The sequence below is a fragment of the Nuphar pumila genome, chromosome 2 (assembly GCF_984573655.1).
Source record: "Nuphar pumila chromosome 2, dmNupPumi1.hap1.1, whole genome shotgun sequence".
Lineage (NCBI taxonomy): Eukaryota > Viridiplantae > Streptophyta > Magnoliopsida > Nymphaeales > Nymphaeaceae > Nuphar > Nuphar pumila.
In genome coordinates, this window is record NC_143250.1 from 93,777,308 (window position 1) to 93,792,703 (window position 15,396).

General features: G+C 40.4%; 2 pseudogenes; both read right to left on the reverse strand.

The window, feature by feature from the left end:
• Positions 1-600: 600 nt before the first annotated feature.
• On the reverse strand, positions 601-3,626 carry LOC149846169 (putative pectinesterase/pectinesterase inhibitor 28 pseudogene; annotated as a pseudogene).
• An 8,739-nt stretch (positions 3,627-12,365) lies between these two features.
• LOC149846170 (putative pectinesterase/pectinesterase inhibitor 28 pseudogene) lies at positions 12,366-14,693 on the reverse strand (annotated as a pseudogene).
• Positions 14,694-15,396: the final 703 nt, after the last annotated feature.

A 15,396-nucleotide genomic window follows, 5' to 3' on the forward strand; every position in this document is an offset into this window, starting at 1 on the left:
TCACAAGGAAATGCTTCAGATCAGTATGGCAGAGAGAAAACCCGCATTGGAACAACATGAAAGATCTTCTGTTGGTGCTAATCGCCTCTCATTTCTAAAAAGGAGACAAAAATGTGTCTTTGCTTGACACTGCTTTGTTCTCATTCTTTTCTTGCCAATTCCGCCAGCCGGGAATTGCATATTAGATTGCATTTTAAGTGGCCCAGACTGGCCCTCAACATTGTTTAATTTCATTCGTTCCTCTCTTACCCTGTTTCGCGTGACCTCTCATCACTCCGAATCAGGCCTGATGTAATTCTTCCAATCTTTTAATCAAATATTTTTTATTAAAAAAAACTAATTCATGGTCTCTCTACTTTCATTAAAACAAAAAACAAAGATTTTATTCATTCAGCTTCATGGCTTATCTACTTGACTGAGTTTCTTACATGCACTAAACAAAATTGAAGGAAAACACAAAAACCCATTAATGAAACAATGGGCAGAGTTACTTCCCGTTTATTTTGTCTCTAAGCAAAAGAGCATAGTTTGCTTTTTGCTTCCAATAATTAAGTAGTCCAAAAAGAATCATTAATGTTTCTCTTTCCCTGAGGGCAACTTCTAGGCACCGGTGGCTTTAGTATTTGCTGCAGCTGGTGTGGCAGTGTAGCCAAGAGGCAATAGGTTAGAAACAAAGGGGATACCACTGGCCTTAAGCCACTGGTCTCCCTGGAAGAATGCAGACACTGTGAACTTGGATGCATCTTTAGGTGTCAAGGATTTAATTCCCTCCCATTTCACCCTGCCATTAGTGTTGGCACCAGGACCCCTGTTGTCAAACTCAGAATAGAAGAGTGTGTTTAGGGCAAAATCTCCATTCCATGCTTCCCAACCAGCAGGATGTACAAGATCATCTATCCATGACTGCATGATGAATGTCCTAGAGTATTCCTTCCATGGCCTCCCAAGGTAAGTAGGGAGCTTCGACCTCACTAGGTAGTACTCAGGATCTGCAACTATGGTGCAGTTGTGGAGTATGATAGCAGTAGGCTCACGACGGTCCTTCCTGCCTTGCGCGGTGATGAGGTTCTGCTGGTTGTCCAATGGCTTCCTCACAACAATCAGGCAGTTCTGGAAGATGACCAGTGAGTTGCCGAAGATGAAGTCGACGGTGCCGGAGATGGTGCAGTCCCGGTAGAACTGGCGGTTGGTGTGCGCATAGACCGTGTCTTGGTAGCCGTCCATCTGGCAATTGTAGAAGATGGACATGTCTGATTGCACTCGCAGGGCCACTGCTTGATGTTTCTCAGGTCCTGCGCTGTTCTCGAATCCAATGTCCCTTGCAATAAATCCATCTCCAATAACAGCTAGGAAAACACAAAAGTGCATGATCAGTTCATGATTTTGGATGTGTATAATGCACACCCATAGGCAACCTACTTTTGACCCATGTAACAAACACGTCTAGTAAGTGTCATGATTTTACTGGGGAAAATATTGGCTAGTTACCCTGGTGGGTAAGGAACCCCCAGTTGAAATTCATAGGGAGAGGTTGTTTTGCCCAAATCTAACCCCATGAAAGAGTTCAGCATGGTAAAAATAATAGGAATCAACCATTGGATTCTATTTTTCAATGTAAAAACTATTTTTTTGAGGGTTGAAAATTTGGTACATTGTAGGCCGTTGATTTTTCAACCATTGAAAAATCTGACATGCATATCGGAAAACATGGTCCAACCGTCCAAGGGCCGTTTCTAGCAAACCAAATTTTAGATCACATTTGAATAGGGGTCAATGTGTTGGGTTTGGTTTAGACCCAGGTGGGACTAAACCCAGATCTGATTTGAGATGCTGGACCTAGGTTCACCATAAGAGAAACCATACCCTTATCCTATTACATGAACCAAACCCAGTCCATACCCGATAAAAAATTAATGTTTCTTTCATTTTTTTTACATTGAAAAATTATGGATTGGGGCCAGTCTGGTATGAAATTTCACAAACCATACCCATCTCCACATATTAATCAGACCCTTTGGTTCTAACCCAAATTCTAATTGGACCTCCTGGTTTATCAACAAACCCTGACCCTATAGGGTTTGGTATGGGTCTGGTCATACTCATTGTCACCCCCTACACCTGAAGGGTCAGGTGTGCAAAAAAAAAAAAAAATTCAGTTTTTCATTATGGAGTAAAAAAACATTATACCATTTTAAGGTAATATATCGTGGTCAATATAATCTTGGAGAAACTTTGTTTTCAAATATCATCCACTTTAAAACTATAACAAATTTTATCACAATATCAACCAAATAAAATAACTTCTTAATGAAATCAAATTTCACGTACACCTATATATATTTATATAAACTAATTTCTCTTTATATGTCTTCCTTCAAAAAAACAATCTCTTTATATATCACAGAAAGCTATGAGATTAAGGCTGCATAGGCTAAGCACCATGCTTTTCAATATAGCCTAAATCATATGCTAAAGATTATGGAAGATAGGCCCAGCCAGGATAAGGAAATGCATGTAGTGCGCTTACCAACAGTTGCAGTTTTGAAGGTGGGGGTTCCATCAATGAAATTCTTGTTCCCGGTGATCTTGGTCTTGGTTGGTCCATCTCCTACAAGCATGACATGGGTCATGCTTCTGTTGATGGTGACCTGCTCCTCATACACACCAGCCTTGATATAGATCACAAACGTTTTATCGCCATACTTAGGCACAGCACCAAGTGCATCGTTAATGGTTTGGAAGTTCCCACTCCCATCCTTGGCCACCACAACACCAGGCTCCATGTTTGTTGTAGGAACTTGAAGCAGCCTACGGCTTCCGGTGGACACCCAGGACGGGAATCCGTAGGCCTCGTCGCCGCCGCTCGCCGCCACGAAGCTGGCCGGGTTGACTCGGGGAAGGTTCAGCACGGTTAGGATCGACGATATCTCTTGGATGATGGCGAGGTTGTTGATCGCGAGCTCTTCGGCACCCTTCAAGCGGTTCCTCATCACCTCACCAGCATTGCCTTTGGTGCCCTCAAAGCCGTCCAGGCAAGTCTCCAGATAGGTAAGGGAGGCACTGACCCAGGTCTTGAGGTTGTGTATTATGCCTTCAATCTTGGTTAGTTCAGTGGCACCCACATGATCAATGGACTTCTCGAGAGAAAAGATGGCAGAGTCCATGAGCTCCCCACAGCTCTCAAGTGCAGCCTTTGCTCTGGGATCCTTCTCTGCCTCTTGCAACACTGCAGATTGGTTGGCAGCGCTGCGAATGATGTCGATGTCAGCGTTGAAGGAGAGCTTGAAGAGCTCTTTGGGGTCGGTGGCTGTGGTTCCATGTCCAGCAGCACCATAGAGGCTGGAGATGCATGCTTGCTTGTAGTCTGCGGGTCCGCATAAGGCGGAGATGATTTGGGATGTGGCAATAATGTCACCAGCAGGACTGCTGCCTACAACAATTCCCGTGAGTGGATTCGCAGCGTCTTCAAGGATACCAGTGAGTGAAGCTGTGGTGGACTGGCCCTCGGCCGGTACGGCTGCAAACATAGCCAGGAGAAGAAGTGGAGCGACCGGCATGATAGCAGTGTTGCCTTTCTTCTGCCCATCTCCTCCTGCTGGACCATACCCTCTACTAATCGACTGCATCTTTTCTTTTTCTTTTTTTTCTTTTGTATGTAGTTTTTTTCATATGTCAAAAAAGAATATATATAGAGAGTGAGAGAGCTGGGGTCTTCCTTGTGCAGTTATAATGGATGTGAATGGTGCTAAAAAAGAGAAGGTTTCTGTTGCTTGTGATACGGAAAGCCTGGGGTTCAGGGGAGCCATAAAACGCAAGTTAACCAAGTCTTGCTTATGAATGGGGAAAATATACGGTGGTGCACATTCTTGGTTGCGTGGATCTGACAATCTAACTGTATAACTGTATAGAAGTGTTCAACGTGGTTTATTTATTATGTTTGCAGGCCTTTTATCAAGGGAAATTTTCAAATGCGCACCTCAACAAAAACATAACTAAGTTTTTGAAATTTTTAATAATACATCTACATTTGTATGGTTAATTAAAAAAGTCCAAAGTTAACTTCTCTGAATATTTCGGTTAAATGTATCATATTTAACATTTAACCCTCCAACCACCCCAACCACCATCAGAATGTCCCTTGCCCAAGAGAGAAAACCTCCCTCCTCTTACATCTAATAACCATACCATTATGGGTAAAAGTAAAAACCGTATGGAAGCCTAAGGTGGTGATCATATTTTTTTCTAGTGTTCCAAGGCTGGATCATCACTAGAAAGAAGGCTTGGGCATTGCCGATGGAGTTATCATGATGGAGAATAAGTTGAGAGAGAGAGAGAGAGAGAGAGAGAGAGAGAGAGAGAGAGAGAGAGAGATTGCCAAATTAAGGGTAAAAAAGTAAAATTTTGGTTTTAATGCAACTTGAGACACTTTAATCTGATCACTCCAAAGTTTGCATCAAACTTATCGATATTGAATATTTCTAATCGATCAACCATTTTCTAAAGACTTTGAAAGAAACAATAGGACATGGAGTTATTGAACTTGGAATAATGAAGATAAATGACAATAACAATGGTACAAGATGGTAATCTTTTTTGAGGTAAATAGTTTTTTTTGTTTGAACTTTTTGTATTACAAGGGTCAAAAGGGTTAACAAAGGAAGTTAGATACGACATCCTTGAATGTGAGACTCAAATAAAAATAACACTACAAGAAAAATGTGGATTAGCAATGGACGCTATCCATCGCAAATCCGTCACTGATGATGTTTAGCGACGGATTCACGATGGATAGCGTCCGTCACATATTCCTAGTCGCTAATTAGCGACAAAAGTGATCTGTCGCTAATTCGCGACAAATTAGCGACAAACATAATCCGTCGCTAAATAAACACATATTTGGTTTTGCGATAGATACATATCCATCGCTAATTTAGCGACGGATTACATTCCATCGCAAAACCAAATATTAGCGACGATTATTATCCGTCGCTAATTCATCATAAAATTTAAAAAAATTTGTTTGAAATATAAATATCGAGAAAGTCGGTGATTAGACTTGGACAAGACAAATTTGTTTGATACTCTGCTAGAAACTTACCAGGTCTACCACAAAAAACTTGATAAGACCCAGGTAATCAGACTTGGATATACATTCATATGCCACCTTAAAAAAAACCTTCAAATAAGGCAAGAGAATTGTTCAATACTGAAATAAAAAGTATCACCTGGTACATTTTTTCTAACCCAACCTGATTTCCTTCAAAAGCATAAGTCTCTACTGGCAGCCTGCCAGGCGGTAAATCAGTAATCTGATTGACAAGGGAAAAAAAGAGCAAAGGGAAAAGATAAGTTAGTAAAAGAAAAGAAAAAATATTTGCCATATCTCACAACAGCTGTAGTAAATATACTATTGAGACAAAATTCATGTGTATAGGCTGTTCACAAAATCTCCCAGAAGCTATATTCATGGAGGTATGATTGTTTAGTAACAACTGTCAAATCTGTTGCAATACACCAGCCCTTGGAACTTCAAAAATCAGACAACTGATTTTCAGAGGGTTCACAATTCACATCCTTCCATCTATATCAATACAATTTTATAGTGAAGATCCATTCAACAACTTATCATATTGTCTATAGACACACAAAATTAGGACTAAGTGATAAGAAGTGATGGTAGGGGCATTATTGTACACTAATAGCATATTATTTGAGAAGAGATCTGCTTGTGCAAGTACACATACTGCACTTCAAGGTGCAAGGTTGTCATTGCGGACTTGCAATCTTTTGATAACTTAGGTTTGAAGCCCATTATGAATTTGGCAGTATATATATATATATATATATGTATATATATATATATATATATATATGTATATATATATATATATATGCTATTAGAATATCTGACATTTTAGGCTCAAAACTGAAAGAGTTGGTCCCAGTGATAATGAATTCATATGGCAGGTAAAACTCAATTCAAATATACAAAAAAAATTTTAGGGAAAAAAGAGGTGGCTCCCACAATTCTCGGAAATGTCAATACCACATTTCAAATGCTAATCCCAATTCCAGGTAAGAAGCTTCATAGCAGTCTATGACCAAGATTTCAAATGAAAACAACAGCACTCAAATTTCAACAAAATGATTCCGTCCCAACCTTATCCTTCAGAGGAAAAAAAACAAAGATTCCATGTTGCTCTAAGAAAGTGAATAAACATAAATTGTACCTTGCCACTAACTGAAACAATGTCCCCCACTTTATGCTTTGATTCAAGGCTTTTAAGAAAGAACATATATTTGTACACGACACTCATAGTGTTCAAGGTACATGCTCGCGAAGTTAGTGAACGAACAAAAATGTCCTGACCACCATAGTACAAAGATGAGCTAAGAAAGAAGAGCTCTACTGCATATGAGAACAAATGAACAAACATAGAATACATATTATAACAGAATATACAATCATTCAAATACAATCCTTGAAAAGGTTAAACTATTAGAAGTATAAACATACAGATAGCGTCCCTTTGAAACCAGATTGAGAATTTAGTATCATAGTGAAAGAAGAGCTAGAGCCAATGGGGAAAGATGGATATTTTCTAATCATTTACCTCCAACCAGTGGCATAGCTAGGATTCATGTGAGGGGGGGGGGGGGGGGGGGCAAACAGGGGTGTAGCAAAAAAAAACAATTTGTGTGATAGTCGGGGGTTCGGGGGCAGTGCCCCTATTTTTTTTTTGAGATAAAATAAAAAACCGCTACAATTATTAATAAAAATCTATTTCATATGGACGAATCAAACTATTTGTTGCAGTCAGGGCTAGGCTAGGCTACAAAAATGGATAAAAATATATTTCATATGGAATCAGGGCTGGGCTAGGATTGGGCTTTTAATTTTTTTTTAACTATTTTGGGAGGCAGAACTGGGCGACAACCCAGTCCTACCCCCCCCCCCCCAGCTACGCCTTTGCCTCCAACAAATAAGTGGTGCCTTGCAGGGAACAAGAAAAAAAGATAAAAAATGGGTGCCTCCATGCCTGTAGTAAAGTATACATATATGCATTCACACCCTACTGCAAATGCAGAGGAATTCTTTTACATTAACCAGTGCCATGTAAGAAAGAATTTTGTTTTCAAAGATCCTCCTTTAAGAAACTTCAGACATGGTCTTAACTACTTGGATGTACACATCAAGTTCATGGACATAGGAATTTCTAATACATAGACGTCATGCTCATGCCACATAAACATAGGCTTGTTATAGCTAGACCAACAGGAAGGCACCCATGGAGAATCAACCAACTCTATAAAATGAACATTTTAACAACCATGTGTATATAAAAAAAAATTGTCAATAAATTACGATGCAACGAAGTATAAGCACATTTTGTGATGAAAATCAACAATTCAACAGAAAAAAGTACAAAACAAGATTGTTCATGCACCAGCAAAAGTATATTTGGTCTTCTCCACTGACTGATTGTTATGCTTTCTCCATGATGCTTCATAATGAGAGCTTCCAGCCCCCTGTTAAAAGATCACCAAAATAAGAATCAAACTCTCACATATGAGATAAGCAAGTAAGTAAAGATATGGCAGAAGCACTATTTTCTATTAAAGGGAAAACACAATGCCACTGGAATATGGGCCGAAGTAATAAAAAAAATGAATAAGAAACTTTATAAAACAGAGACAGTAGAATGAAAATTCATAACTACAAAAATAAAAAATAGAAAAAGAAGATTGGATTATTGGCTGCTGTTACAATCCGTCAGAAAAATAATCCCAAGTTTGTCTCCTAAGACAATCAAATATACTCAAATTGATCTGAAGATTTAGAAGAAACACAACTAAAAATCTAATTGCCACATAAAAAAAAGGCAGTTTAACCGAAGTCAATTAAGAGCATTGCAATTCGCCCCATCTATTAAAGGAAAAAAATCCACAAAAATTAGGGCAGCCCCAACACCACAAAGATAAACTCCTCACAGAGAGAGTGAGAGCGAGAGGGAGTCTGGTGAGGGGGTGGAAGGGCATCGAAACCGGGCATATCGGCGTCGATGGCCCAAGCAAGCGGACAGAGTGGTCTGGGGGATATATATATATATATATATATATATATATATATATATATATATATATATATATATATATATAGAGAGAGAGAGAGAGAGAGAGAGAGAGAGAGAGAGAGAGAGAGAGAGAGAAACCACTCACTGTTAGATTGGCGGTGGTAGTCGGAATCCTTGACGCTGATGGCTGAAACCCCTTTCACTCGGTAGTCTTGGAGCTTGGCGATGGACTTCTTCTAGATGCCGAGGACTATGGTTTCGGTGCTGCGGACGCCCACCACCGTGTTTCCCTTCCGGATGGCCTCCAACATGTACTCCACCTGTAAGAGGTGTCAGTGGTGGAGGTGTTGGGACTGATGATCGGCGATGGGGGACCGACTGTGGGTTTGGGAGAGAGAGAGAGAGAACTAAACAGAGCAAAATAGAGGTGTTGGGACAGGCGACAATGGTGGCCAATGATGGGGGCCGACGATGGTGGTGACCAGCATTTGGGGACCTCGGCTAAGGGTTTGGGAGAAACATGGCTATATGGAGGTATTGGGACTGGTGACAATGGTGACCAATGATGGGAGACAGACGACGATGGTGGTCGGAGAGAGAAGGCTGTCGACAAGGATGGGGGTGGCTGGCGTTGGGGGACCACAACTAAAAGGGAGAGACATCAGGGTGCCATTATCGGCTTCTCGCCAGTGGCCTCGCAGCCCAGCCGCTGCACAGGGGTCAAGAGAGAGGGAGAATTTCGCACCTCTGTTTCAATAAAAAAGTAGCGGTGACTTAGTGACAAAAATATTTTGTCATTGTAAATTAGCGACAGATTAATGATATAATTTTTTCATTGTTAATTTGCGATGAAATTTGCGGCGGAAAGTTTTTATCGCTAATTAGCGATGAATTTTGAGACAGAATTATTTTGTCACTAATTCCACAACTAATTCCAATTTTAGCAATGACTAGTTTTCTTTAGCTAGCGATGAAAATAATTTATCACAAATTTTCGTCACTAATTAAGGTTTTTCTTGTAATGTAAGTGGGTAAGGGATCTTGAGCATATCTTTGTATGAGATCTTTGAATACAATGAAAGCACTAAAATCTTTGAAGTGTTCTTATTTCTTTCAAAAATGCCTCTTTTCCTTTTGTAACAATATTTTTTTTTTGCATTTGACATTTTCTCACTTTTTGGCATTTTGGCATTTTTTTGTAAAAACTTTTTTTTCTTAATGCTCTTCTTCACAAACTTAAAAAATACACTTTGTACAATGAGGTGAAACTTAGACATTTTAAGGGATGTTGAAAACAAGACTTATGAGTAAAAGGTACCAACATAAGATAAATAAGTCCATATGATCCACCAAAGGAGGGGATAAGAAGCGAGGACAAAATAAAAAGTAGTTTTGTCATCATTTAGTTTGAAGAGTTTTTTCTCTAAATGAATTATCATGGTCTTAAACCATAGAACATGAGAGTCGACATGTTGATTCATCCTTTGTTATTTTTTAGGCTTAACAAAAAGATTTTCAGGTTTATCATGATCTTAAACAAAAAAATGCAGGGGCAGGGAAACAATATCTCTCTCATTTTTTGCTGTGATCGAAGCTCAGAAGACTTGCCCCTTGAAGATGAAGGAATGAGCCAATGTGGAGCGTCATTTTCTTCTCTCTCTCTCTCTCTCACAGGATGATGGTTGATTATGTGACCCACAATTCAGCTGAGTGCAACATTCGTGTGTTGTTGGAAGCAAACTCAGTCAACCAACATGTGAACGCCGATGTTGTTGCCATCACTTTGCCATCGACTTGACCCCCTTCTTGCTTGAACCGAATGATAGTTTGAGTTTCTTTCACTTTTTCTTGCCCCAACGTGCTTGTTGTTTAGATTTTTTGGTTGTTTAATATTTAATTCCTTGTTAAAAATATGTATGTGTGTTTTGTTTCCTGGTTGCGTTCATAGAACTCAATTTCTGATTTTTTTTTTAATTCTACACAAATGTTTGTCGTAATTCCTTAACTAGATTTTTTTCTCAATTTTGTGATTTCATTTGTGTTGAAATTCTTGCACGAAAGCTCATTCGTTTAGCGTATGTCTTGCTATTTGCATGCATTAGATCATATTTGTTTAGGGCATGACACATTAATTTAGAAATATAATTGCTTAGGATAGGTCAATCATGATTGTGGATTGTTATGCAAGACCTTTCTTATTCTCCTTTATAACGACAATCTTAATGGATGACTCAAGCACAATTATTTTTTTTGAGACTTGGCTAGAAGCCTTTCCATATTTCTCCTTGACTTGAGTCTTGCATTGGTGGAACAGAGGGCAAGCAGGCTGTGGTGATTTACACAATTGTGAGGTTCTTTTTTTATCAACAAAGTCAATATAGACTTTGGGAATTATGACAAAAATTTTCAATACTGGTTCAACTTTGCTAATCATGTAGACTTCCTTATATTGAATGCAATTTGATTTCTCCTAAACTTTTTTCATTATTCAAGATCAGTTCACCTTTATCAATATGGCCTGGGATTATATGCCTCCAGGAATGCATTCTTCTGTGTCATGGCCAAAATCTTGATGGTATTTGCAAAATTTTGTTAGGTCATTTCCTTTTATCTGAGGAGGATTTGATGCTTTGAAAAATTTAAATTCCTCATTTTATAGCAAAATATCCAAAACTTGAGATTAAGACTACTGGATTTCAATAAACTCTTTGTCATTATGTCATCTATAATTTTGGGCTTTCCCTTAGTTTTGCTTGAAAAACTTTGACTTTTTCTTTTCTCTTCGAGGAGTAGCTACATTAACCTCACTCTTAGGTGATTCTATTTTTTAATATATCCTTCTTAAACCCAATATTGACCAGAATCCCATCATACATACTTCTTTTAAGGTTTTCTTTCATACAAGTAGAAACATTAATCAAATGCATGAAGGTCTCCCACCTTTGAGTAGTCAAGAAGCCCTTGAGAGGTTGATTGAAGTAGTTCATGATGAGGGTAATGGCATGAGACTCATCGTTGGCAAGGAGTCCACCTTGAATTTGAATTCTTCATCAAAGTCTAGGATTAACTAATATGATGGACATCCAAAGTTGAGAAGCAAGACAATGCTTCTTCTTTGAGACTTCTTGAGAACCATCTGATCAATGCCTGATCATTGTTGAGACAGTCAGAACAGACATCCAAGAATAGAATTATGTGGGTTCGAGGACTTTTGATTTCACTGGATCTTACAAACTTTCAAGAGATGAGACCCAAAGGTTTAGTGTCTTGGCTCATGACAAAATCCTAGATTTGATAGGGTCACCTTTCTCCTTTAGTTCCTTTCATCTGGAAGATTACATTTCTAAGTTTTTATTCAAGGTTCCAGACCCATGCTTCATATTCATTGGGTCGAGAACTCGTACCTCTGATTACTGATATTACTGGTTTTGAGATTCAGATCGACTGGATCTTTCGAACTGGCCCTTGCTGAGCCTTACACTTGAGACTATGCTTATAGCTTCTCAATTTCACTAACCCCAAAGATAAAGGAAAAAAAGAGAAGAAGAGGACACTAAGATTTACGTGGATTGACACTCAAGACCTACATTCACGGGCGAAAGAGATGTAAAAATCGACTAATGGTGTGAGTAATATAATAGTGGGATGCAAGAACTCTCAAAGCCTCAAAACCCCAATATACCTTAAGGCCCTCACTCTCTCAAAAGGAGGCAGCTCTCTATAAAAAACTGCTAAAGCAAACAAATGGAATTATTATGAAAATAGGCTCAACCCTCTGATACCACTACAAACCTCATTGAAAATTATCATTGAGCGATTTCCAAACGAATTCTTGGATCAAGCCATGAATTGGAATGTGCAAAATTCAAGATGCCCACAACAGTTTAGGCTTTTATGTGGATGGGCAGAAACTTTTACATGGTAGAGCAAAATGGCCCAACTATCTCTGTAACGTGCACAAGGATTAAGAATTATTTGCCTCGGTTGGAGAAATTTCAATTTTGGGATGGAACTCAAACATGGTGATACAACAAGACGAACACTTCAGTAGATAAATATGAAAAACCAATACGCAAACTCAGGCTTTTATATTTGAGAGTGTCTGGTACATGTAAGAAGAAAAAAATATAATAAAAAAATATAACAATGGTCAGTGCCATTTCCTGTTTATTTTGTCCATCTGCAGGGGAACGAACTTGTTTTGCTCTGTTTCCAATATTTAGAAGTCCAATTGAATCATTAACATTTTTCTTTCTTTGTTTCTTTATTTATTTTCTTGAAGGGGGACTTCTAGGCATGTGCTCCAATGGGTTTGTCTGTGGACCCAAGTGGAAATAGTCCACCAATATAGGGCACACCACTGGCATTAATCCAGGCGTCTCCCCTAAGGAATGTAGAAACTGTGAACTTGGCTGCATGGTCAGATGTCAAGGTCTTAATTCCCCTCCACTTCACCCTGCCACTAGTGTTGGCACCAGGACCCCTGTTGTCAAACTCAGCATAGAAGAGTGTGTTTAGGCCCAAGGTACCCATCCATTCTTGCCAACCGGCGGGCTGGATAAGATCATCCAACCATGACTGCAAGTAGAATGTCCTAGAGTATGGCTTCCATGGCCTCCCAAGGTAGGTAGGGAGCTTGAACCTCACTGGGTAGTACTCGGGATCTGCAACAACGGTGCAGTTGTGGATGATGATAGCAGTGTTTTCACGCCTGTCCTTCCTTCCTTGAGCGGTGACGAGGTTCTGCTGGTTGTCTAATGGCTTCCTCACCACAATCAGGCAGTTCTGGAAGACGACCAACGAGTTGCCGAAGATGAAGTCGACGGTGCCGGAGATGGTGCAGTCCCGGTAGAACTGGCGGCTGGTGTGCGCATAGAGCGTGTCCTGGTAGCCGTCGAATTGGCAGTTGTAGAAGATGGACATGTCTGATTGCACTCGGATGGCCACTGCTTGGTGCTTCTCAGGTCCTGCGCTGTTCTCGAATCCAATGTCCCTTGCAATGAATCCATTCCCAACAGCAGCTGCAAAGAACACAAACTGTATGATCAGTTTATGATCTTGAATGTGCTTAATGCACATCCAAACGCGAACTGCTTTTGATGTACGTAGCATACACGTGCAATATATAGTAAATGTCATGATTTTATTGTGATATATCCCCCTGGGATATGATCTTGAAGAAAGTTTGCTCTAAAAAATCTTCCATTTTGAAAATATATGTCACATTTTTTATCACAATTTTAATGCAATAAAGAAACTTCTTTGTGAAACCAATTTTCACGTACACCTATATGTTTTTGATAAAAACAAAATTTTTCGATGTCTCGAAAGCTATGAGAGTAAGCCGGCATGGGCGAAGCACCATGTCTTCAATATAGCCTAAACCAATGCTAAAGATTGAACACGGATCCATTCATTTGAATATAATCATACATTCAATCCTAGCCATCCAATCAATGGCTAAATGGTCTGCTGGATGGCTAGGATTGAATGTACGATCATATTTCAAATAATGGGATCCCATCATATTTAGATTGTGGAAGGTATTAGGCCTAGCCAGGATAAGAAGATGCATGTAATACACTTACAAACAGTTGCAGTCTTGAAGGTGGGGGTTCCATCAATGAAATTCTTGTCGGCGGTGATCTTGGTCTTGGTTGGTCCATCTCCTAGAAACATGACATTGGTCATGCTCCTTGTGATGGTGACCTGCTCCTCATACACACCAGCCTTGATATAGATCACAAACGGTTTATCGCCATTCTTAGGCACATCATTGAGTGCATCAGTAATGGTTTTATACTTCCCACTCCCATCCTTGGCCACCACAACGTCAGGCACAATGTTTGCAGTAGGAACAGCCAGCAGCTTGCGCCTTCCTTCTGACACCCACATTGGTGTCTCCTCTCCTGTGCTCGTCGACAAGAGGCGGCGGCGGTTCATCCCAGGGATGTTGAGCGAGGTCAGGATGGTCGATAACTCGTCGACAATGGCGAGGGTGTTGCTGGTGAGCTGGCCGGCGCTGTTCAAGAGACCCCTCATCTTCTCGCCGACGTCTCCCGTGGTGTTCTCGAAGCCGTCCAGGCAGGTCTCTTGATAGGTAAGAGACGCACTGAGCCAGGTCTTGAGGTTGTCCACTATGTCATCAACCTCAGCTAAGTTAATGGAACCCACATGTTCAATGGAGTTGTTGAGGTCAGCAATGGCATACTGCATGAGCTCCCCACAATTGTCAAGTGCTGCCTTTGTTCTGGGCTCCTTTGCTGCCTCCTGCAGCAATGCAGATTTGCTGAAAGCATCTTTAATGTGATCGACGACAACCTTGAATGAGAGCTTCACAAGGTCTTTGGGGTCACTGGTGTTGGCTGCAGAAGAGAGGCTTGAGATGCATGCGTCCTTGTAGTCTGTGGGTTGACATATAGCAGTGATGGCCTTGGAGGAGGCACTAACCTCGCCAGAAGATTTGCCATCTCCAGAGCCACCGGAATTCGAGTTTCTCGACGCGCCCACGGCCACCGCTACAACCATGGCCAGCAGAAGAACTGAGGCCACGGATATGATGGCAATCCGTTTCTTCTTCTGGCCATTCCCACCAGAAATACTGTCATACCCTGACATTTTTTTTTCCTTTTGTGGTTTCTATTTTTTTTCTTTTTCAGGTATCAAGAAGAGATAGGGTCTTGAGAGTGGAAGAAAGAAAGGGAGGGAGAGAAAGAGAGAGAGAGAGAGGAAGGGTGGATGGTATGGAGGGAGGTAGAAGAGCTGGTTTCCTTCTCTCTCCCTCTGTTTCTTTGGTGATCTCTTTGAGAGGGGCTGGGAACCGTACTTATAATGATGGAACAATGCTAGATATAGCCAAAACGAGGAGGAGGTTAAGTGGTTGTGGTACGGAGAGTGAGGAGAAGGCCTAGGCTGTAGGGGAGCCATTCATATATGTGAGGAAAGAAGTTTAGAGCGGTTGGGCCTTAGGCGTGGGAGTTTGGTAAGGATCATGTGGATGTGTTTTCGTGGCTAATTTTAGAAAAAAGATCCTGTCCTACGACATATGATGCTGTAGGGTCCTCCTATATCGATCCTAGGTATCCAAGTCTTGTATTTAGACGTACGGTTGGGATTAGTCTACATTGTGGGTGAATATGCAGATTAATGCCAGCTGTTGGATCGACGATTGGGATGGGCGTAGGATATGTGGGAATAGTGCTCTCTATTTTTGGAACACTCTTTTAGATCAAAGCCCACCTCAGATTTTTTTTCTGCTTTTGAAATAGCTTTGTCTTTGTGAGTTAGGACATTGGCAAGAAGGAAGCTGCTCTTCTACTTG